Consider the following 26,679-nt stretch of genomic DNA (forward strand, 5'->3'; position numbering starts at 1 on the left):
TGTTTAATACATTAAATTCAGTTTGGATTCTGATGAATTATATCCAACATAATTTGCAATTAAGATACTTGAAAGTAATTAGCTATAATAATCATTGAGTATGAAGCAGTATAACATAATATTGCATATCATGGACTCCAGAGTCAGGAAACGCAGATTCACATCCTAGATTTGTCACTGTTTTGTGGCCTTGGATAATTCACTTAACCTGTCTAAGCCCTTGTTTATTCCTCAGTATAATGAAAATAATTATATATCTGCTTCAAAAGTTTGTAAAGTTCTAAGCTCAGTTCCTGTATTATATAGTAAGCAACCAGTAAGTAACCCATTATTACTTACTGTGATGCTTGGGGGATATTTAGAATAATGTTCAGGCATGAGTATTATAGTCATGTAGATATTAGTTGTTGCCATGAGTTTAGGTTTATTTCTTCAGGAGTTATTCATAAAGTGAAAACACAGGGGTGAGAATGAACCATTTAGGGTGGAACAATGAGGAGGAAATAGGCTGTGAGGAAGATTAAGGGATGGCTGGAGAAATAGAAAGAAAATTAGGCAAGAGGGAGTGTATTAGGGTATTGAAGAACCAAATATATATGAGGGTATTTATTATAGGAATTTATTATAGGCTCATGTGATTCTGGAGGGCAGAAAGCCTCATAATCTGCCCTCTGCAAGCTGAAAAACCAGGAAAGCTGGTGGTGTCATTCAATCTGAGCTCAAAGACCTGAGAAACTGGGGAGCCAATATCATGCTTCCGATTCCAAAGGCCCAAGAATCTCAGGGATGATGGTGTAAAATATGGGTTTGAGTCTGAAGGCTTGAAAATTAGAAATGCTGATGTCCAAGACCAGGATGTGACAAGCCAAAAGAACAAATTAGCCCTTCCTCTGCCTTTTTGTTCTATTCAGGCCCTCAGTCCTCAGTGGATTGGATGATGCCTGCCCTGGTGGATGAGGATGATCCTCTTTACTTAATCTGATTCAGAAGCTAATCTCATCTGGAAACACCCTGATAGACACACCCAGAAATCATGTTTTACCAGCTATCCCTTAGCCCAGTCAAGTTGACACACAAAATTAACCTTCCTGAGTCCACCCCTTATCAACTTGGCACCCACATAGGTCACCTTAAACCATACTTAATCTCCAAATAAAGATAATTAACAAGGTCATAATTCTGCCTAACACGAGACAACTATCCTGCATACAACTGAAAATGCACTAATCCTTTCCTCAGAAAGGAGGTAAAGTCCATTAGTGGTGTTTACTCTTCTCCTGATATTCCATAACTTAAATACTTTGATGTAGAATTAACAATACTTAAATACTGATATAACATCAATACATCTTATGTTACATCATAAACAAAACAAAGACTGCTTTTATATATATCATATATAAATGTGTGTGTGTGTGATGTATTCAGAACAAAATAAGGAAGAAATATTAATGGCAACTATAGTTTTCAATTCTGTAACTGGTCAAATAGTCTTAGCTGGTGTTTTAACAACCTTTTTCTACCATCCATTCTGTCTGTATTCCCTTTGTCTTTAGCAAGCACCTTAACTAGTCACAGTTTTTCACCTGACAGGGTGATTCATATCTTAATTCATGAAGGGTCTGAATCATTAGTAGTCTTGCCTGGATTGAGTTATTGTAGGTTCTATTGACCTTAATCACAGGGCATGGTAATAACAAGAGATGGCCTGTATTCCAGACATACTCTTCTCTATTTCCATCGTGGAGTAGTAGTTCAATTTCTCCTGGGTAGTCAGGATCAGTCTCCCCAGCCAACACCACAGTTACCTTCTTTGCCATTGATCCAAAGCCCAGACTGGCTAGGTGGCAGTTCAGTAGAATCATTGTGTCCCTTGGTAGAACTATTACTTCCTCTGGAACTGACATCTGTACACCAGCAGAACATAAAGCAACAAACACAGGAAACAAAAATTTCACTGATTGGTTACCAGAGGTAATGGTGAATGGTGCCATTTCCATTTCTACTTCTTGATTCCCGGACCCCTGAATCCTGGCTATTGGAGAATCCACACCACATATTGGATGCTGATTCAAAGTATAAAGAGCCTCTGGAGAACCTTTCTCCAGCTCTGCAAGGAACTGCCATCTAGCTGGCCCTATAACTGAGTCTTCAAAAGGTCATTTCACCATTCTATGAAGTCAACTGTTTCAGGGTGATGGAGAGCATAGTAAGACCAGTGAATTCCATGATCATGGTCCCATTTGCCTCACTTCTTTTATGTGAAGTGAGTTCCTTGATCAGAAGCAGTGCTGTGTGGAATACTTAAAAGAAAATGAGTTTTACCCACCAAAGGAATTGCAGTCACCTAGTCAGGTGAGGAAAAATATGCCCATTGACTTTGACAATTATATATGTCATGGGCAATTTACAACTTTATAGTAGGTAGAAGTGACCTTCCAAGTGTGAATGACAAGTGTGCCACTTAAGAGGGAAAAAGGTTGGTAGCTAAAGGAATCAAAGAAAGGGTTTTCTGTTGTTGCTCTAAGTTGTTTTTGTTCTTCAGGTAAAAAAAAGGCATGTGCTGAATGCCAAAGGGCCAGTACTGGTAAGAGAATGGTTTAAAATATAAATGAGAAGGTGAGTCACAATCCCTTGAAGGGAATGAAGGGCTAGGACACAGAACCCAGGTTCTTCATGCATGCATTCCTTCATCGTTATTCTACCAGTACAGCATTTACTTCTTGTCAGGCACCAAAACAAGTACAGGAGACATTGTGGCGAACCAGATGTATAAATCGTGATTCTCTTCTTTGTGAAGTTTTCACTTTACAGTTTGGATTTTATTCCAAGTCCAAGGAGAAGAAGTCATCGAAGGAATTTAAGCAGATAAATTGTCTGATTTGTTACATAGCATCGTTGCAGTAATGGCTCATCAATATGTAAGGAACAGAGTAGCATGTTAAAATCATCCACAGGAAAGTAATCGGAAACGCTTTAAAATGGTTCTGGGTAGCTCATGGTCTAGTAAGGTGAGAATATGGGTTCTTTGGTCTAGCTCTTTCATCTGCCTGGGACCTCTTTTCCCATAGTGTTTGCAAGGCTGGCTCTTTATTGTGATTCATTTAGCCGCTTAAACTTCATTCTGTCAGAGAAGCCTTTCTTAATTCCTCAATCTAAAATAGCTACCAAGTTGCTCTCTATCACCCAATCTCAGCTCTTTGTATAGCTTTATCTAGCTTTATGTCACAATATAAAGATGTTTATGTATAGATACTTACTTATATTTTATTGATTCTCTTTCTCTATTGGAATCTAAATGTCATGAGAGCAAGTGCTATTGTGTGAATTTCACAACTGTGTTCCTGCATCTGGAATAGAGCTTGGTACATCAAGCAGGTGCCTAATGAATGGATTTTATGAATAAATACATAAAAGCATAATATTAATATAACGTAGCTGCTGAAACAGAAACATGCACCAAACACTGTGTAATACAGAATAAGAAAAACTGCAGACTAAGTATCATTTGTATATCAATAGACAAGGAACCCAGGGGACTTTCTATTTTAAGGTAGGGATGTAAGCAATTAATAACTCACCACACTTCTAATAAATAATAGAGGTGGGATTTGAACTCAAGTTGAAGTGGGTTCAAAATCGACACATTTTACACCCTGCCATACTGCCTTTCCTTTCTCCCATGGGTGAAAACAGGGTGGTTTTTATTAATTTCTTATACACAAAAGGAACATGTTTCTCTAGTTATTAATATAGAAGACAATTTAACATGATCAGCTGAGGAATGAGACAGACCTAGTTTGAAGCCTGACTCAGCTGTCTACGAACTGTGTGACTTAATCTCTCTGGCCTTTCATTTCTTCACAGTCATTGTAAGGATTAAATGAGATGATACATATTAAGTGTTATGATACATATCAAGTATGTATACTTGTGTATTAAGTATGATGGTACATATCAAGACTATTAGAATAAGTGTTGGCTATTTTTATTCTAATAGTCTCATTAACATGGGCATTATTGTTATGACTCACTTGAAAGAAAAGCTGCCACTCAAGAAAAGAAACTAGGCTGTTTCTGGATTCTTCTGTCATTGTTAAAGAAAGCTTGGAACTTGGAGGCAGCAGCACGTGAAAATTGCTTGATCTTAAACACCTAGGTTGGCATCGTATCACAACCCTTGTCACTTGCACCAAGGATGTCAGTGATGAAGTCTGAGTGAGATGCTCTGGCTAAGTATGACAGGGATTAAGAAGAGGGAAAGAACTCTGTGAACCAGAGCCGAGTCCTTCTAGGCTGGGCCCAGCCGAAGCAGAGGCCTGGGAAAGGTGGAAATATATAAATTCTGTTCACAGTGTGCTAAGTAGGGAGGCTTGGGTAGAGTGGTGGGATCCTGCTTGGGGGGCTGATGTTAGGACATTATCTTGTCAGAAACAAAACGTGTCTGTTATCACTTTACCTGCTTTGAAGAGTTTTCTTTCTAGGAAAGTAGTGTCGCTCTGTAATCAGGAATTAAGTCTGATATTTTTCTTAGTTCTGTTTAAATGTATTTTGGAAAAATGCCACTTAAAAAAAATTAGCCTCCTCCTCCTCAACAAAGTGTTCTGTTAACATCCCAAAGTGATCCTGCTGTACCTTTCCCGTGCTTGTTTTAATGAGCTCTTTTTATCTTTTAAATCCTATAGACCTTCCCTAAAACCATCTGAAAGCCTTCAATTTGTTGCATTCTTACCCAAGAATCTTGCCTCCAATACCTATGTGTCAGGAAACATGCATAACTATGTTCAGTCCATTATCATTTGTAATCACAAAAGATAGGAAATAACCTTAATGTCCATAAGTAAAGACATTAAGATAAATTGTGGTACAGTTACAGAATAGAAAACTACTCAATAGTAAAATAAAGCTAAATCTACGTGATTTAAAAAACAGTGTTAAAGTTTAGAAAGCAAGGTATCAAGTCATGTCTAGAGTATGATAGCATTTGTATAAATTTGCAAATTCCCACAAAACAATAATCTATGCTATTTATGGAGTTATAAATAAAAGCATTAAAACATGGATTATGAAGATAGAGATCAAATTCATGGGAATGGTTGTGTCTGGGAAGGGGATGTGGCAACTGGGATTGGGGAAAGCCTCCAGGAGGGCTCAGTGTTAACCAAAATATTTTATTTCTTTGGTAAAATTAAGTAAAAAAAAAAAAGACAAAATATGAGCATTTACAGGGTGCCTGGATGGCTCAATCAGTTAAGCATCCAACTTGAGCTCAGGTCATGATCTCATAGTTTGTGGGTTTGAGCCCTGCATTGGGCTCTGTGCTGACGGCTTGGATTCTGTGTCTCCCTCTCTCTCTTCCCCTCCCCCACTCACACACTGTCTCTCTCTCTCTCTCTCTCTCTCTCTCTCTGTCTCAAAAATAAGTAAACATTAAAAAAATATGAGCATTTACTCATTCAGTGAGGGCTTACGTGTACATTGTTATCTTTTTCTCTGTAGTTTTCTGTATTTTTTCCATCCTATCAAGAATAAAAGTTAAAGATAAAAATGATCATTAAGGAATAGATTAGAATGTAAAATCTCACACTTTCTACCTTCTAAGACCACTTTTGTTATTCTCCGTCCCTCATCAATGGACTTTATAGTCTGAAAGATTTTGTTTGACAAGTTGTATTTATTTAGCATAATTCATATCCTCACTTAAGAAACAAATGTAAAAGCTAGGGCACCTGGGTGATTCAGTCAGTTAAGTGTCCTACTTCGGTTCAGGTCATGATCTCATGGTTCGTGAGTTTGAGCCCTGCTTTGGCTCACTCCTGTCAATGCAGAACCTCCTTCGGATCCTCTGTCCCCCTCTTTCTCTGCCCCTCCTTCTCTTTCAAAAATGTAAATGCCAATACGAGCTTATCCTGAAATAAACATTCGTAGAGGCACATGACATGGTGATGGTCATTTTGCCCAGATTTGTACTTGCGTGAATGTTGTGAGGTTCTTGATGAAGGGGCTGGTAGGGGGGGCTGGGTGACTGCCCGGTTCCTCCTCTCCAGGCGACCCTGCTGCTCCCTGCTCTTCATTAGCCAGCTGATGAAACTTGTAAAGGGATTACACACTTCGTTTTGTCACAAAACCATCTATACTCAAGGTTAATGTTATAATCCTGACTATGCTTTGCAATGAAGTTTAGAATTATTGGGGGATGTGTGGGAATTTATGCTGATAGCTATAATCAAGTGTTCAAAAATTAAGGATATCTAAGGCAGTATCTTTAGTTATAATGTACATCATGTCAGGAGATATTATATAATGTAATATATCCACAGTTTGGAAGAATCACCTTGGGAATGCCATAGGTATAATATAACTCCAACCAAAGCAAAGAAACCTGACATTTTAGTTAGCCTATATAATCTCATTTGGGGCAAATACCTGATTACTATTTTAATTTTTGAAATATTTAAAGCAACTTGAAGATTTTTATTAATATCTTTTTTTTTTAATTTTTTAAAATTTTTTTTTTCAACGTTTATTTATTTTTGGGACAGAGAGAGACAGAGCATGAACGGGGGAGGGGCAGAGAGAGAGGGAGACACAGAATCGGAAACAGGCTCCAGGCTCCGAGCCATCAGCCCAGAGCCCGACGCGGGGCTCGAACTCACGGACTGCGAGATCGTGACCTGGCTGAAGTCGGACGCTTAACCGACTGCGCCACCCAGGCGCCCCTATTAATATCTTTTAGAGCCCCCAAGTAGCGAGGGATTTCACACTGGGGACAACTACTCTCATAGGGATCCACTTAATGTTTTTTGAATCAATGAAACAATTTCCTTTTATCTCTAAATAAGCCCAATAGCTTCACAAGTGTGACTATTTCTTTATTTAGTCTGAATTTAGGAGTACGATGGAAAAACATTAAATCACAAAAAGACACATCCTGGCATGACAAAATGGTGTATAGGGCACATGAAGATGTGCCATTTATGGGAAAGAAAGACTGAGTCTGGGGTTGAAAATCCATTAGTATGATGAGGTCTGAATTTGGGGTAAGTATTGAAATCACCATAGTAAAACTAAAAACGTAGACCAAGAAAGCTGAGGCAATAGTTTCTTGCAGAAATTCTAAACTGAAGAAAGGAAACCATTCCTCTTTGCAAGTCACTGTAGCCTATCCATTATCCCTACCTCTGGTGAATACTTGGCAATGCTTGGGATGCCTACCAGTAATGCTGGCTGACAGGCGAGAACATTCATGCTAGAGCTGAGATACTGTGCCAGATTTCAGAGGTGATTTTAGGTCACCAGATCCAAGCCAAATATCCACACTTGAGAAAGACTGCTTAATGCACTAGGAGAGAGAATGGGGGAAGGGGACCCCTACGCCTCCAAACTCTATTGGGGCTCCTCCAACAGTTATTACTTCAGTTAGATTTCTTTGCATGGCTCCAGAAGGCTGGAGTGAAAATCTGCTTGCTAATGACAACTCATTTAGTTGAATGACAGCTGTTTGATGCTCACAGGGAATGAAGCGAGCATTGCCTGGTGCATGCTATACCCTCTTTTAACAGCTTTGCTGCCAGAGGATCTTTACTACTATGGCACTAGAATTAGATGGGAGCTTTTAATGAAGGGAAATCTCGCACTACCAAACAATAGCCTAAAAAAAGTATGAAAGAGAAGAAGACTCTGAGAAATAATACCGTGTTTTACTCTGGTCTACTAGCTGAATCGATTGCTACACCATTCAAATCTATGGGGTACTGATGCAATAGGGCTTGGGACCACAGATATATCAACATAAATCCTTGTTTGCATTCATTTAAGAATTCATAGTACTGCTTGTCATAGGAAATAGGGGTCTTTTAGGCTGCCCATCTGTATGCAGACATGCTCTTACATACAGTAGCATTTGTACAATTTAGAGTTTAGGTAGCAGTAAGTCTGGATTCTGAACAGCTTTATGTAAAACTTTAAGAAAATTGCCAAAAATGGGTTCTATAATACGATCTTGACTACCATATTCGATTGATTTTCTTTGATGAGATTTTGTAGCCTACTTTGATATACTGTTTCTTGAACCCATCAAAACAGAACTGGAGATGAAGTACAGTGACTACCGACATTGCTGCTGCTCTGCTCAGCTCATCAAAGTGATTTGATCTGCACACAGAACTCCGTTTTGTTTGGCTGCTTGAGAGATAACTATTACAAGACTTTTACAAAACGTTAAAAATTGTTATTCAAATTTTATATTTCAGGGAAGAGTGATTTCTTCAGGAATTTACATTTGGTGAAGAAAATGTTGCTTCTCTTTTAGACCTCAGATTCCTTTTTGTAGCAATGCACAGTTGGCTACATGAGCATAAACAAATGTGAAACCACATACTGAGAGACGCTACATTAAGAAAGTGAAATAAATTCAATGCAACGTCAGGAAATATCATTCTCTGTCACTCTCTGAAGGAAAGGGTAATGTGTTTCTTTGTGCCAGACTCCTCTTGGCATTAAAAAGACCTAGAATACATCTTTGTGCTATTCATTATTTTTCTTCCTCTGAGCCCTCATTCATAAACCTGAGACAGTTAGGTATGTTTACTGCCTTACATTGCCTCATTCTTACTTATTCTAGGACACAGAATTTTTTAAAATGCTTAAAACTGGTGATTTGATGTGGTCCCTTACTAACAATCTAGCAGTTTCCTTTTTGGGAAACATCAAAGAAATCTTCCTGCTTTCCATGTCCTGCTTGGAAAACTTTACTGTATTAAATCCTTTATCAAGAATGAAGACCTGAGGGGCACCTGACTGACTTGGTCAGAGAAGCATGCAACTCTTGTTCTCAGGGTCATGAGTTTGAGTCCCACGTTGGGTGTAAAGATTACTTAAATAAACAAAACTTAAAAAAAAAAATGAAGACCTCGAAGGAACCAAGTAGGCAGAGTATCATTCACTATGGTATTCCTTAAAGAAAGATAACTCACCCTTGATCTCCTGTCAGAAAGGGATTTGACTCTTTGCTCAAGGTGAAAACTATTTATCCTGTTACCTCTGTTTTATAACGCTTCTTAGAAGACCATGGTGCGGGGGCTCTAGCACATCCTTCTGCACTCCAATTACATGGGCATATAATGAGATTAAGCATGTTAAGATCACTCTGCTGGCTCCCTGTTGCCACAAGGTTGTCCCACTTCTTTTTTTCCACACAAATTATGTGTATATATACGGGCTTGAACTGTGTGGGTCCACTTATATCCTGCCTTTTTACAGTTACAGTACTGTAAGTGTATTTTCTCTTCCTTAGATTTTCTTAACATTTTCTTTTCTCTAGTTTCCTTTATTGTCAGGATACAGTATATAATACATATAACATACAGAATATGTGTTAATTGACTATGTTATCACTAAGGCTTCTGGTCAACAGTAGGCTATTAGTAGTTACATTCTGGGGGACTTAAAAGTTATACATGGATTTTCAACTATGCAGGGGTCAGTGCCCCTAATCCCTATGCTGTTCTTTTTTTTTTTCTCTCTCTCTTCTGTTTTTATTATTTATTTATTTATTTATTTTTATTTGTTACTATTTTTTTATATGAAATTTATTGACAAATTGGTTTCCATACAACACCCAGTGCTCATCCCAAAAGGTGCCCTCCTCAATACCCATCACCCACTCTCCCCTCCCTCCCACCCCCATCAACCCTCAGTTCTCAGTTTTTAACAGTCTCTTATGCTTTGGCTGTCTCCCACTCTAACCTCTTTTTTTTTTTTTTCCCTTCCCCTCCTCCATGGGTTTCTGTTGAGTTTCTCAGGATCCACATAAGAGTGAAACCATATGGTATCTGTCTTTCTCTGTATGGCTTATTTCACTTAGCATCACACTCTCCAGTTCCATCCACATTGCTACAAAAGGCCATATTTCATTTTTTCTCATTGCCACGTAGTACTCCATTGTGTATATAAACCACAATTTCTTTCTCCATTCATCAGTTGATGGACATTTAGGCTCTTTCCATAATTTGGCTATTGTTGAGAGTGCTGCTATGAACATTGGGGTACAAGTGGCCCTATGCATCAGTACTCCTGTATCCCTTGGGTAAATTCCTAGCAGTGCTATTGCTGGGTCATAGGGTAGGTCTATTTTTAATTTTCTGAGGAACCTCCACACTGCTTTCCAGAGTGGCTGCACCAATTTGCATTCCCACCAACAGTGCAAGAGGGTTGCCATTTCTCCACATCCTCTCCAGCATCTATAGTCTCCTGATTTGTTCATTTTGGCCACTCTGACTGGCGTGAGGTGATACCTGAGTGTGGTTTTGATTTGTATTTCCCTGATAAGGAGCGACGCTGAACATCTTTTCATGTGCCTGTTGGCCATCCGGATGTCTTCTTTAGAGAAGTGTCTATTCATGTTTTCTGCCCATTTCTTCACTGGGTTATTTGTTTTTCGGGTGTGGAGTTTGGTGAGCTCTTTATAGATTTTGGATACTAGCCCTTTGTCCGATATGTCATTTGCGAATATCTTTTCCCATTCCGTTGGTTGCCTTTTAGTTTTGTTGGTTGTTTCCTTTGCTGTGCAGAAGCTTTTTATCTTCATAAGGTCCCAGTAATTCACTTTTGCTTTTAATTCCCTTGCCTTTGGGGATGTGTCGAGTAAGAGATTGCTACGGCTGAGGTCAGAGAGGTCTTTTCCTGCTTTCTCCTCTAGGGTTTTGATGGTTTCCTGTCTCACATTCAGGTCCTTTATCCATTTTGAGTTTATTTTTGTGAATGGTGTGAGAAAGTGGTCTAGTTTCAACCTTCTGCATGTTGCTGTCCAGTTCTCCCAGCACCATTTGTTAAAGAGACTGTCTTTTTTCCATTGGATGTTCTTTCCTGCTTTGTCAAAGATGAGTTGGCCATACGTTTGTGGGTCTAGTTCTGGGGTTTCTAGTCTATTCCATTGGTCTATGTGTCTGTTTTTGTGCCATCCCTATGCTGTTCAAGAGTCAACTGTATATGTAAAGTACACAACATGATGTTGGATATACACGTACACAGTGAAATGACTACTCCCATCATGCTAATTAATATATCATTTTCTCAAATAGTTACCATTATTTAAAGTGAGGTGTAATTGACGTCACAAAATATATTAGTTTCAGGTGTACAATATAATAGTTTGGTATTTGTATACATTGCAAAATGATCACTACAGTAAGTCTAGTTAACATCTGTCACCACGTACAATTGCAAAAATTTTTTTGTTTTCTTGTGATGAGAACTTTTAAGATTTACTCTATAAGATACAATATTAATAAGCACAGTCATGATGCTGTACATTATATGTCCATGACTTCCTTATTTTCTAACTAGAATTTTGTACCTTTTGACCCACTATATTCATTTGCAACCCCTGCCCCTGCAACCTCCACTCTGTTTTCTGTATATATGAGCTTGTTTGTTTTGCTTCTTTCTTTAGATGCCACATATAAGTGAGAGCCTGTTGTATTTGTCTTTCTCTGACTTATTTCACTTAGTGCAGTGCCCTCAAGGCCCATCCATTTTGTCACAAATGGCAAGATTTCACTTTATTATTGCTGAATAATATTTCTTTGTGTATATATATAAATATTTGAACCTTTTATCTATGAAATAACTGCTGGATCATATGATAGTTCTATTTTTAATTTTTTGAGAAACTTCTATACTGTTTTCCATACTGGATGCATCAATTTACATTCCCAACAATATAAGGGTTCACTTTTCCCTTCATATTTCCTAAACTTTTTATTTCTTACTTTTGATAATAGCCATTCTATCAGGTGTGAGGTGATATTTCATTGGGGTTTTAATTTTTTTTAATGTTCATTCATTTTTGTCAGAGAGAGAGAGAGAGAGAGAGAGAGAGAGAGAGAGAATGAGTGGGGGAGGGGCAGAGAGAGAGGGAGACACAGAATCAGAAGCAGGCTCCAGGCTCTGAGCTGTCAGCACAGAGCCCGACTCAGGGCTCGAACTCACGAACTGTGAGATCATGACCTGAGCCGAAGTTGGAGGCTCAACTGACTGAGCCACCCAGGCACCCCTCATTGGGGTTGTAATTTATATTTACCGGATGATTAGTGATGCTGAATAACTTTTCATATACCATTGGCCATCTATATGTCTTCTTTAGGAAAAAAAAAATTTACTCATATCTTGTGTCCATTTTTAAATCAGATAGGTTATTTTTTTAATTTTTACTTTTTTAATGTTTTATTTTTGTGAGAGAGAGACAGATTGTGAGTGGGGGAGGGGCAGAGAGTGAAGGAGACACAGAATTCAAAGCAGGCTCCAGGCTCTGAGCTGTCAGTACAGACCCTGATGCAGAGTTTGAACCCGCAAACCGCGAGATCATGACTGGAGCTAAAGTCACACACTTAAGTGAATGAGTCACCTAGGTACCCCGAGATTGGTTATTTTTTGTTTTTGTTTTATTTTTACTAAGCTGTATGAATTTTTAAATATATTTTGGATATAACCTCTTATCAGATATGTGATTTGTAAATATTTTCTCTCATTTGATAGGTTGCCTTTTCATTTTGTTGATGGTTTACTTTGCTGTGCAGAAGATTTTTAGTTTGATTTAGTCCCAATTATTTACTTTTGCTTTTGTTTTTTTGCTTTTGGTGTCAGAGCCAAAAATCATCACCAAGACTGATGTCAAGAAGCTTACTGCCTGTATTTTCTTCTAGGAGTTTTATGGCTTCAGGTTTTCCTTTCAAGTCTTTAATCCATTTTAAGTTAATTTTTGTGTATGGTGTAGATAGCAGTTCAGTTTCATTCTTTTGCATGTGACTGTCCAGTTTTCCCAACACTATATATTGAAGAGACTGTCCTTTTCCCCATTGTATGTTCTTGCTTCCTTTCTTATAAATTAGTTTTCTGTATATGCATGGGCTTATATCTGGGCTGTCTATTCTGGTCCATCAATCTGTATGTCTGTTTTTGTCCCAATATCATACTGTTTTGATTAATATAGCTTTGTAATATAGTTTGAACCCAGTGAGTTACAGTTACCATTTTTGTGTGTGTGGTCAGAGCACCTGAAATCTACTCTCCTGGCATATTCCCTGTATTCCTTCATTAAAGAGTCATCTTATTTATTTCTCTAGTTAAATGCATACTCAATGTTTAGATTTTAATTTGTGTTACTTTTTCAGAAAAGCCTTCACTCGTCTCCAATTCAGGTTTTTTGAGTATTATACTTTTATGGAATCATGATATTTTCTTTCCTATGTAACACTTCAGCTTTTATCAATTTTATTTGCGTTATATGACTGTAAACTCAATGAGACTAGGAATTGTGTCTGTTTTCACTGTTATCTCAGGCACATATCATGTTTCCTGGTACTTAAAATAGTACATAGTAAAATGTACATAGTAAAATATTGTTGAATAAATATATACCTGAATCCACAAAAGACTTGAACTAAAAATTTCTACCAATTATCAGTAATTTCAAATGTATTCACAGAAAATAAAATGAACTTACCTTTAATATCTTATAACTAGAAGCAGTAATTTTGCCTTCAAAAGAAGACTCTTTGATGCTTTATATTTAGAAGGAAGATGTAAGGAAGAAAGTTTCTCAAAACCATTATAATATAGCCATCTCAGTTGGTTTTTTTAAAAAACATGTTTTTCAAAAAAGACTTAGAATTGCATGGGTAGACTTTTTCTACTGATCACATAAGTGCTTAACCAGCTCTTCAATTTACATTGGATAGGCAAATATCAGCATAATGGGAGAAGTTTGCATAATGGAAAGTGCTCTGATACCCAACCAGCTGTGCCAAGATTCAATTTTACTTATTTACTGTGAGCACACACATCAAATGCGTGCAGTAGACAGCAAGGGGTTGTCTGGTGAGGAATGTGAGGCTATGTCTTGGGGCACATGAGGTGACTTAGCTCTCAAGAAGCTGTTTACTAGGATGAGTGATAAAAGTGACTCCCATCATTATCCGGGAATCTTTTTTTTTTTTAACGTTCATCTATTTTTGAGAGATAGAGGGAGAGAGAGGGACGGGCAGAGACAGAGGGAAACAGAGAATCCCAAGTAGGCTCTGCACTGACTGAGCAAAACCTGACGAGGGGCTTGAACTCACAAATTGTAAGATCATGACATGAGTTGATAACAAGAGTTGGATGCTTGACTGAGACTGAGCCACCCAGGAACCCCCTAGCCTAGAATCTTTTTATTTTTTTTTTAATTTTTTTTTCAATGTTTATTTATTTTTGGGACAGAGAGAGACAGAGCATGAATGGGGGAGGGGCAGAGAGAGAGGGAGACACAGAATCGGAAACAGGCTCTAGGCTCTGAGCCATCAGCCCAGAGCCTGATGCGGGGCTCGAACTCACGGACCGCGAGATCGTGACCTGGCTGAAGTCGGACGCTTAACCGACTGCGCCACCCAGGCGCCCCGCCTAGAATCTTTTTAAAGAAAGGTGTCTTGTGCTTCTTCCCTACATACATCATATTCTGACACACACCTTATTCTCCAGCCACACTGAACTTCTTATTTCACCCCAAACACAGGCCTGGTCACACTTTATGCCTTTGTACATACCTGTCCCTATCCTACTTTTTATTTCCTTCTAGTTGAAACAAGATATAAATTTGGTCTTTGAAGAGTCAATTTACGGGCACCTGGGTGGCTCAGTCGGTTAAGTATTTGACTCTTGATTTGGACTCAAGTCATGATCTCATGGTTTGTCAGTTCAAGCCACACATTAGGCTCTGCGCTGACAGCAAGGAACCTGCTTAGAATTCTCTCTCTCTCTCTCTCTCCCTCCCTCCCTCCCTCCCTCCCTCCCTCCCTCCCTCCCTCCTTCCTTGTTCCTCCCCTGCTTGTACCCACACTCCCTCTTTCAAAATAAATAAATCATGTTGGATAACTTCTCCTGACTTAAAAAAAAAATAGTCCTTTCCCAAGCTCCCTTATATGTCTTCATGTCTGTTTTCTATGCCCTTACCCCTCTGAAGCTAACCATTTGGTTCATGGTCTTTCTCCTGACCCCATCTATCTCTCTCTCTCTCAAGGACATTATGCTCATACTTTATAATCATCCTCTCTTTATAATCATCCGTCTTTCTTTGTTGTTTCCTGTCCTCAATGCTTATATATTAAAAATCCAACTCCCCCATCTATATAAAAATAAAGACTACCTGGGATATGCTTTGTAGTCATTGATTGACCTTATATTATTCTCTTGGAAGACCCCAATCCAGTGTCTGACCACCTGGCCCCTCTGCTTCTGCATCTACCATTAAATTAGACCCAGTTTTTTCAATGGCACTAAGATGCCCTTCTTGATCAGATTTAAAAGCTTCCTAGACCTCTTATTACTTTATACCTCAGTGATAGATGTTCTATTGGTAACTTCAATCTCTTCTCAGATTCCACTTTGCCCTTCCTCCCACTGTCTTATGTGTCTTTTCCCTTCAGTCACCAGCTCCTCTTTCTCCTATAGTATCTCAACCATGGGAAGTCCCCAAACTTTTTTTTCTAGTTCTTCTTAAACTTTGTTTATTTTTTGGAGGCTACTATCCTCTTTTTTTTTTCTGTTTTAAATCTTCACCTGTAAGTTAATTTTTCCTATATCCTAGTCTTTTACCCAGTCTCTCCTTTGTGGTGCAGCCCTTCAGTTAAAACATCCTACAGGAAATCTTCTTTGGAAGTTTCCTCCAAACTGAAAACTTAAAAAAAAAAAAAACAAAAAAACGACTGAGAACTTTAGAGTGACTATAAGAAAACTTGTTATTTTTGTCCTTAAGAAGGCTCCATTTGTCATCATCTGCCTTTCAGATCATGCCACCAGTACTTCTAATGACAAAGCCCAATGTTCTCCCCGTTTTATTGTCCTCCTGTCATTACCCTATGCGAGGACTTCACACTCATGTGTGAACTTAACAGCTTCCTAGTTTTATTTTCTATATCTCATATCTTCCATTCTCCCCAGACTGTATCTTACTTTTCTCTAACTCTTTTTTGCACTGAGTAACTGTATTACACAACTGGGTCCTCCTATTATAAGTAGGTGGTTGTCTGAAAGACTATATTCAGAACTCCATTTATGAAATCATAAGTCTTAGTAATCTTCTGCTTCCTCCAATTCAAAAGATTTTTATTGCCTTAAAAAAAAACAACTTACTATTTATAAGAAACTTAATAATGTTTGTAACATGTTCTCCAAAATGAGCTCAAACACAGCAAGCATGTGGGCCATTAGGAAAATGGGTAGGGAGATGACAGCAATTAGGCACAAAGGCATAGGAATCTGTTGGTGATGGACACAGTTGCCCTGGCACTCAGATCTCTGCTGTCTGTGGAAGTTTATAGGCAGAAAGTCTGAGAAAGAAGCATTGCTACTGTTTTATCTTCTATTGGTACTGCAAGAGTTAGTATACTGCTTACTATTATTTGATGAATTGCATTCTCCCTAATATCTCCATACGAAGAGAAATCATGTTTCCCAGTTTGTCTAGCATATCTAGTTTCATAGAGAAAAACCAAAACATCTATAACTCTATTGACTAAGTTGTATTATAGGTAACATGAACAAAAGTTAGAAATTAAAGATTCCATCATTAAATAATTGGAAACACATACATGTTAGTTTTGTTTATCTTTAAATGTGAAGCCTTTTAGGAGAATTCAAACTGCATACTGGTGTGTGTGTATGTATGTGTGTGTATATTTAATGAACATAGTCTCCTTCAATTTAAATGATTCTAGATCTAAAATGTCTTTTATAGGTAACTTAAAAATTAATAATTATATTATACCATCAAAAAGTTTGATAAGTTCTGAAAAGAAAAAATTAACACGATGTCACTAATCATACCCATCTGTTAACAATTTCCTGTATTTCCTTCTAGTCTTTTTTTCACATTTATGTGCTCTGCACTTCTGTAATCATAGTGTGCATGCTATTTTTTCCCTATGAAAATTTAAAAACAGCATTGTATTGTGAATATTCTCCCTGCATACGCTATATGGCTTCTATGTTTCTGTGATGTTTTTAGAAACAGGATCTCACTAGTAAGCTAGATAAAGTCTAAGGACTTGGAGCCACGTGCTTTCTTCTTTCATTGGTAACATGCCAGCGGCCCTTCCACTCTTCTCAGCTTCTAGCTCACTGTGCCACACACTATTACATGATACTTAAAAAAATAGTTAATTTACAGGAAATAATTAAGACTCATTGCCTCGAGATTAAAAAAAAATCAGAATTGGCTCTACATGAAAGATTCTCTCCAGTGTAATGCTGACTGAGAAAACAGAGTAATGTTTCTATCTGTGAAATAAATTATCAGACAGTCTAAACACATTCATGCTGAGAAGGAAACATTCAGCCATTTCAATGTTTTAGAGATACAAAAAATTTGATCTTGTCCTCTCTGACATCTCTGTCATATTTGGCCACCATCTTAGCTGTCAGCCCCTGTCCTATTACTTACATGACTTGTTTGATCTGTGTTGATCAGTTATTGCATCAGAAGTCCTAACTCTCTGTTAGTTCAAATCAGTTTAAATAAGACAAAATGGGTCTGGGTTAACTACAGACTTGGCTCTCTTTATTTTGCATAATACCTATTACTTTCCCCTTATATTTAAATCAGTTCTTTCCTTTGCCCTAATTATTTGCTTCCTTCCTCAGTGCCCTGTATCATCTGTATGTTACAAATTATATTTTGGTTCTTATCTGGGGATTATTTTAGAGAAACAGCTTTGTTTTTATTACTCATTATTATTTCCCATTTTATTTTAAAGAATTTCATTATTTTAATGACTACATTTATATTTCTGGCTGAATCTGAAGATATATCAACCTCCATCCCATCCATTCATCCATCCCATGCATCCATCCCTGCATTCTTTCATTTATTTATTCATTTATTGAGGGTCCTCTTTTGCAGTAGGCAAAACCTAGTTGGACTACTTTTATGAGTTGAATCACTTAGTTCAATTAAAGAAAGAGCTAATTTAGTTAAGTAACCATTTGTGACCTATCAATTTTTCCAAAGCATTCATGCATGAAATCAGAATCTGTTTCCTAGAAATGGAGTTTTTATATAGCATCTCCTGTCAGAAATAGCAAATACATTTTCCCAACAACTATTTAAGATTTTCTTTTTCATATCTTTATTTTAAAAGCTCACGTTTTGTTTCCTAAATCTATATATTGGGTCCTCTAGAACTGATACATGAATTCAGCAAAGTTGCAGGATACAAAATCAATGTACAGACATCAGTTGCATTCTTATACACTAATAATGAAGCAAGAGAAAGACAAATAAAGAAACCGTTCCCATTCACAATTGCACCAAGAAGCATAAAATACCTAGGAATAAACCTAACCAAAGATGTGAAAGATCTGTATGCTGAAAACAATAGAAAGCTTGTGAAAGAAATTGAAGAAGATATAAAGAAACGGAAAAACATTCCATGCTCATGGATTAGAAGAGTAAATATTGTTAAAATGTCAATACTACCCAAAGCTATCTACACATTCAATGCAATCCCAATCAAAATTGCACCAGCATTCTTCTCGAAGCTAGAACAAGCAATCCTAAAATTTGTATGGAACCACAAAAGGCCCCGAATAGCCAAAGTAATTTTGAAGAAGAAGACCAAAGCGGGAGGCATCACAATCCCAGACTTTAGCCTCTACTACAAAGCTGTCATCATCAAGACAGCATGGTATTGGCACCAAAAGAGACACATACTGGTGGAATAGAATAGAGACTCCAGAATTGGACCCACAAAAGTATGGCCAACTAATCTTTGACAAAGCAGGAAAGAATATCCAATGGAAAAAAGACAGTCTCTTTAACAAATGGTGCTGGGAGAACTGGACAGTAACATGCAGAAGAATGAAACTAAACCACTTTCTTATACCACTCACAAAAATAAACTCAATATGGATAAAGGACTTGAATGTGAGACAGGAAACCATCAAAACCCTAGAGGAGAAAGCAGGAAAAGACCTCTCTGACCTCAGCTGCAGCAATTTCTTACTTGACACATCTCCAAAGGCAAGGGAATTAAAAGCAAAAATGAACTATTGGGACCTCATGAAGATAAAAAGCTTCTGCACTGCAAAGGAAACAATCAACAAAACTAAAAGGCAACCGACAGAATGGGAAAAGATATTTGCAAATGACATATCAGACAAAGGGCTAGTATCCAAAATCTATAAAGAACTCACCAAACTCCACACTCGAAAAACAAATAATCCAGTGAAGAAATGGGCAGAAAACATGAATAAACACTTCTCTAAAGAAGACATCCAGATGGCCAACAGGCACATGAGAAGATGCTCAACGTCACTCCTCATCAGGGAAATACAAATCAAAACCACACTCAGATATCACCTCACGCCAGTCAGAGGGGCTAAAATGAACAAATCAGGAGACTATAGATGTTGGTGAGGATGTGGAGAAACGGGAACCCTCTTGCACTGTTGGTAGGAATGCAAACTGATGCAGCCACTCTGGAAAACAATGTGGAGGTTCCTCAGAAAATTAAAAATAGACCTACCCTATGACCCAGCAATAGCACTGCAAGGAATTTACCCAAGGGATAGAGGAGTGCTGATGCATACGGGCACTTGTACCCGAATATTTGTAGCAGCACTTTCAACAATAGCCAAAGTAAAGAGCCTAAATGTCCATTAACTGATGAATGGATAAAGAAATTGTGGTTAGAATACTACTTGGCAGTGAGAAAGAATGAAATATGGCCTTTTGTAGCAACGTGGATGGAACTGGAGAGTGTTATGCTAAGTGAAGTAAGTCATACAGAGAAAGACAGATATCATATGTTTTCACTCTTATGTGGATCCTGAGAAATTTAACAGAAGACCATGGGGGAGGGGAAGGAAAAAAAAGAGAGAGAGGGAGGGAGCCAAACCATAAGAGACTCTTAAAAACTGAGAATAAACTGAGGGTTGATGGGGGGTGGGAGGGAGGGGAGGGCAGGTGATGGGCATTGAGGAGGGCACCTGTTGGGATGAGCACTGGGTGTTGTATGGAAACCAATTTGACAGTAAATTTCATATTAAAAAATTAAAAAGTAAACATTAAAAACCCTATATATTGGGGTTATACACTGACATTGTTTCTGTTTATAAGATAGTGTTTCTTTCTTCACATGCTAGTTGTCATTATGGTTTATTGTCCTTACTAACACTGATAATTGGTCTATGAATGTACTTTGAAGAATGACTTTTGCTTATACTAATGTACTAAAACTTATTTTCTTTTTCTTCTGGAGTTTTCATTAATGTTTTTTCCTGTTCTGCATATTGAAGAAAACAATTATTTCATTTTCTCACATTCTTCAATTCTTTCTGTAAAATATCTTTGATGTTTTATTCAAGATTATTCTCTAGATAGTCCTCATAATATAAGCAATTATAAATAGTTATTTTGGTATAATAATATTAATAAAATAATTACCTAGCTCTTTGCTGCTGGTTTATTACATTTTAAATTAGACAATACTGAATTGAAGCCAAGTAAATATTCTAAGTGATATTACAAATTTCTCTTTTCTGGATCACTCTTTGTGGCAGGTTTCCTGATGATTGTTTTCATGCTTCAGGCAAAAGTGTGTTTCTTTACAAGGTGTTTTGAATCTAATACCAACCATCCTATACCACTGGTACTGGAGACATTTCTTCTTGGCCTTGTAAATATTCATTGAAGGTTTTACCATTAATAGTCTTTTCTTATATTAACCATTCAAATTCTTTCAAAATGATTCATGTACATTTAATCAACTGAGAGTAAAACCCTATATTTTTAGAATCTCATCACGCATCTTCAGAGCAATGAGTAATTCCTGCTAAAGGAATATTTATTGGGAAGAAAAGCAGCATCAGTCCAAATTTCATCATGTTTATGTATTATGATATCTGAGGCATTCCATTTCTCAGGAGAACACTTCCCTACTCTACACTCTCAAAATGCATTTATGGTAGAACTATATACGCTTAACAATTGTACAAACTCTCTTTGTATGACTCACATCAATTGTGGTCTTTTATTAATTGAGTTTTACTTTTGTGTGTATAACAAATGAGTTTAACACAGCTTGATATGCAGCATTGACCAGAAAACTTTTAGATCATAAGTCAGTACTAACTTATGATCATAAGTTATGATCATTGACCAGAAAACGTTTAGATCATAAGTCATCATCAGTACTAACAGATTTTTTTCTATTACATCATTACATTTCCACAGCTGATGAAAACACCTTTCCCCACACTCTCACCGATATAGAGCTTCCTATCTGTTTCTGCTGTAGCAGCCTGCTGCTACATCAGGATTGGTCTATGTTCTCTCTCTTTCTGTATCTCTATTATGAAGTAATATTTAAATACCTTCTTGTCTTGAAAAAATTCAAACAGGGGGCGCCTGGGTGGCGCAGTCGGTTAAAGCGTCCGACTTCAGCCAGGTCACGATCTCGCGGTCCGTGAGTTCGAGCCCCGCGTCGGGCTCTGGGCTGATGGCTCAGAGCCTGGAGCCTGTTTCCGATTCTGTGTCTCCCTCTCTCTCTGCCCTCCCCCGTTTATGCTCTGTCTCTCTCTGTCCCAAAAATAAATAAAAACGTTGAAAAAAAATTTATTAAAAAAAAAAAAAAGAAAAAATTCAAACAGTATACATGCATGTAAGTAAAGTGTAAATATTTTTCTTTATTTTTTCTCCAGGTAACTACTCCCAATAGTTTAGTTAGCACATCCTTTATAAATCAATTTTTAAACACATTTAATTGATATGTATGGGTATGAGTTTTTGCATATACATATTAAGGTATAAGCATTGTCCTATCTTTATTTTTTCTTAAGAATATTGTAAGAATATAAATCTATTTTTAATAGTTGCCTGTATGCTTTTTTGTTCTTTTAGGTTTCTATTTTTTTTTTTTTTTTTGTGAAAGAGAGATGGCAAAAGTGAGCAAGGGGGAGAGAGAGAGAGAGAAGCAGAGCTCACATGAAGTGGGGCTCGTGTTCACCTTAAGCAGTGCACCCAATGTGGAACTTGAACTCACAAACCATGAGATCATGACCTGAGCTGAAGTCACATGCTTAGCTGACTGAGCTATCCAGGCACCCCTAATTTTTCTTGATTATATGTAAAAGAATACCCATAATTAAGAATGCTGAGTAGAAAAATATGTCTAATTTAATTTATTAACATTTGCTTATTAATAGAATTGATCACTTTCCCCATGTCCTTAATTATTTTTAGCTTATCTATCAGTTTCAAAAAAAAAGGAAGAAAAAAATTTCCCACATTGTGGATTTGTCAGTTTCTCCATAGTATTAATTTTGCTTCATGCATTTCAGGACTAAATGTTCAGTGATGCACAGTTATGATTATTATAACTTCTTGGTGGACTTCTCTTTTATCATGATTTTATTTTCCTCTTTATTTCTACTAATTTCTTTAAATTCTGTCTTGTCTAATATTAATATTGATATACCAGCCTTTTGTGTTTTTTTTTTTTTTAGTTATTATTAGTTTGGAGTACGCTCCTTTCTTCTTTATGAATCTCATGTGTATAGAACTGGATTAATAATAATTTATAGTTCTTAATGCACTGTCATCATTGACATCCTTTATCTTCATTTACATAATTTAATTTTTAATAATATTCACTAATGCATGTATATACAGGTGTTACTATCTTTAAAATCTCAAATATAATATACATTTTTAGGGTTGGATTCATCATTCATTATCCAGTTGCCTTTTTGATACTTTTGAACATTTTTGACTGATTTCTTGTCACATTTGATCAGTTCATCGCTGATTTTAATCTAATAGCATGACCGATGATGAGCTCACTTTGGGAGTACAAGCGCCAGCTGTGTCATTTTAGGTTTGCTTGTGTTTTCTGTATTATTTTTAGCCTCTTGTTTCTTGGCAGAAATATTTAAAAGTCATTTGACCCTTTTTGTGGGGATTAGCCTCGTTAAAACACATAATATAATTGGCAAATCCACTTGATATCATAAATCAAAATATAAGCGAATAAGGGAGTAAGGTCACCACAGTAAACCCCTTTGGGTTGAGGAACCCTTTTTCCTCCCTTAGGATATAACGTATAATGTATGATACATAATCATTTGACATGCCAAAATGAGGGTACTGGTGTTCAATAGTATATTAAATATTTAGTAAAGCTTTATTTCTTGTTTTAAATACAAATTGCATTTCAGAGAACATATGCCATTTTCCTCATCGCAATAAATCAGATAGTGGAGTGATTCTCAAAGTGTAGTAAATGAACACCTGGGGATCCAGAGACCCTTTTTAGAGGTCCACATGTTCAAAATTATTTTTCTAATAATAAGAAATTATTTACCATTTTTTAAACTATGTCTGCCTTTGCACAGGTGATGCATATGCCATAGCAGGCAAACCATGCTAAGTGGAGTCTTAGCATGAACCAAAGTAGTGGCAATAAACTGTTCTGGTAGACACTGTATTGTTCATTGCAATGCAGGTACAGGAAAGGGGGAAGTTTCACTTACAGATGCCTTGGATGGAGCAGTAACAATTTTTTTTTTAATTTTATTTGTTTTGAAAGTGAGAGGGCACATGTGCATGTGAGTGAGAGAGGGGCAGAGAGTGAATTCCAAGCAGTCCCCATGCTGTCAGCGGGGAGCCTGATGTGGGACTTGATCTCACAACCCTGAGATCATGACCTGAGCTGAGATCAAGAGTCAGATGCTTAACCGCCTGAGTCACCCAGGTGTCACAAGAATTTTAATTTTGTTTAATCTCAATTCTTGAGTACGCATTTTTTTTTAACACTGTATGTGACAAAGTGTGCATAAAGCATTTCTGCTACATACCAAAGGGCAGTGGATGACTCATTGCGCAATGTTGAGAACTTTTTTTTTAATGAAATACTATTTTTTGCTTGAAAGAAATTATGGTTATCCAGACTTGAGTATTTGGCAGACATTTTCTTGAGAAAGAATGAAGTGAGCCTGCCACTTGAAGGAAAACAACTGACAGTATTTTTGGCCAATGATAAAATTTGAGCTTTCAAGTTACAAATCAGAATTTTGAAAACATGTATCTGCCACCACAAACTTGATAGCTTTTCAATATAGGCCCCAGTGCAAAATGAAAATGTGGGGTCCTTGTTGAAAGAGCAAAAAAAAAAGTGCCCTTAAGGGTACTAACATAGAAAGCTTTTTTCCTTCTTCCATAGTTTCTCTTATTTTTTGCTTGTCATGATATTTTTTATTTGCTACTTAATGCTGTTCTAAGTAAAGGAAGTGAAATTTTAGGTTATTAACATGAATTTTACCCTTTATATTGTACAATGGCAGGTTTATATACAAATCTGAGAACATTTGATTCATATGCAAAATCACAAAAATTGCACAATTTGTATTTCATGGTTGATATGGGCATATTTTTGTCATTACAGAAGAGTAGAAATGATGTAAAACTCTGAGGCATTTGTATGTTCTGTGAACACAGTCTTCAGCTTATTTGTGACCAACAAAGGACTGAAAAGAAAAGGGACTATGGGCTGCTTGATCTTTCATTTTCTTACTGTCATCATTTTCAGGGAAAATGGTTGGCTATCACAAGAAAGGAACACCAATGACAAAGGATATGATAGAGTTCCTAGGTGCTTCATCTTTCTTAGAAAGCACTACCTTCTTTCTGCATTCAAAGCAAATTCTGATTTGATTGTAGAGTGTGGTTTCTCAGGGCCGTTAGCACCCCAACTTCATCATAGGCTTACAAGCTTACTTTGCACTTTGAATCTTGCTGAATTCCCATGCTGTGGGCACCCCAGAGCTTTGTGAATTTTGAGCATTGTATGCAATGTATGTATATGAGGCAATAAGGAATGGCTGACATATTATATATTGCATGTATCCCTTCTGCTTTTGTTATCTAATTGGGCTTCACTTATAAAACACAAGTTCAAAGATAAAATTATTAAAAATTTCAAGATGGCAATAGCAGGACACTATTAAATCAAACCCAGGAAGTTTCTGAGTGTGGGGCCCTCTACCACTGTGCAGCCTACACTCGCACAAGGCTGATTCTGCTTAAAGACGTTTATGAGATTAGTGATGATACTAATGCGAATTGTTTATATTGTATAATGCAATGTGTCAACATTTGGGAGATTTGCATAAAGCTGTGAACTGATATTTTCCAAATGACCAATGCATAATTATGAATGGGTAAAATATCCACTCCAAGTGCAAAATAGGCCAATGTATTTTAATGTCAATGGAAAACAAAGAATTCATTGCTATGGTTTCAGATTCTACATAGCAACTAATTTTTAATAAACTATCACTCATTGATTTGGGTGCAGGACCAAAGAAAAATATTCACAGTTACCTGAAAAAACTGTGATAATTTTTTTTCCTTTTTTCAACTACATACCTGTGTGCAGCTAGACTTTCTTCATACTTAAAACAAAAACATATCACAGTACATTGATTGCAGAAGCAGATAAGAGAATCCAGATATTTTTCTATTATGCCAGACTTCATTAAAAAGACTTGCAAAATTACGGAATAATTTCACTGTTTGTATTGATTTTTTTTTGCAAAATATTTATATTTTTAAATTATCCTATGTTGGCTAACATGAACTAGGCTTGGACTGTTATTTTCAAATTAATTTATAATTAAAAATTTAATAATTTCTATTGTGACTTGGACTAGAAAATACCCAGTAGAAAAAATTTATATAAGATATTGCTCTCTGGGACTCTCAATTTTTAAGAGTGTCAAGGGGTTCTGAAACCAAAAAGAGAGAGCCTCTTACCTAATAGATCGACGAATGTGACATGACTTTTTTATAAAAATCAGACTGTTGGCACTTTTTTTAGAGACCTATTTTTTAAAGTTTATTTATTTTAAGAGGGACAGAGACAGCATGAGCAGGGAAGGGGCAGAGAGAGAGGGAGACCGAGAATCCCAAGAAGGCTCTACACTGTCAAGAAGCTGTGAGATCATGATCTGAGCCAAAACCAAGAGTCAGACACTTAACCGACTGAACCACCCACGTGCCCCAGACAGTTGGTACTTTTAAAAAGTAGTAAATATGCTACCTCTTAAAACAAAATTCTTAATAATAGGGTGTTATAATACAGTTTTAAGACCTTGGATTTAGGTAGGAAAAATAGTATCACCAAGCATAAATATAAAACTAATACTTTTATTGACTGTGACAAAATATTTTGTTAAAATCCTCAAGATACATGCTAGTTTTTATTCATCTCTTCTTCTAAATTTGCATGTTTTTATTTCCTAATCATAAAATAACACATTGACTAAAAGAATTTCAAATGTACAGATGTAGAATATTGTAAATCCTCTGAACGCTCACACTTTTTAAAAAATTTACATCCAAATTAGTTAACATATAATGATATGCTGATTTCAGAAGTAAATTCCAGTGATTTATCTCCTATGTATAACACCCAGTGCCCATCCCCAAAAGTGTCCTCCCTAATGCCCCTTACCCATTTGCCCCATCCCCCCTCCCACAACCCCTCCAGTAATCCTCAGTTTGTTCTCTGTATTTAAGAGTCTCTCATGTTTTGTTCCCCTCTCTGTTTTTATATTATTTTTGCTTCCCTTCACTTATGTTCATCT

The 26,679-nt window shown here is 36.9% G+C and overlaps 1 pseudogene; it reads right to left on the reverse strand.

Annotated features, from left to right (window-relative positions):
* Positions 1 to 26,679, reverse strand: part of LOC122490998 — a 90,462-nt pseudogene that overhangs the window by 38,005 nt on the left and 25,778 nt on the right.

The sequence above is a fragment of the Prionailurus bengalensis genome, chromosome C2 (genome assembly GCF_016509475.1).
Source record: "Prionailurus bengalensis isolate Pbe53 chromosome C2, Fcat_Pben_1.1_paternal_pri, whole genome shotgun sequence".
Classification (NCBI taxonomy): Eukaryota; Metazoa; Chordata; class Mammalia; order Carnivora; family Felidae; genus Prionailurus; species Prionailurus bengalensis.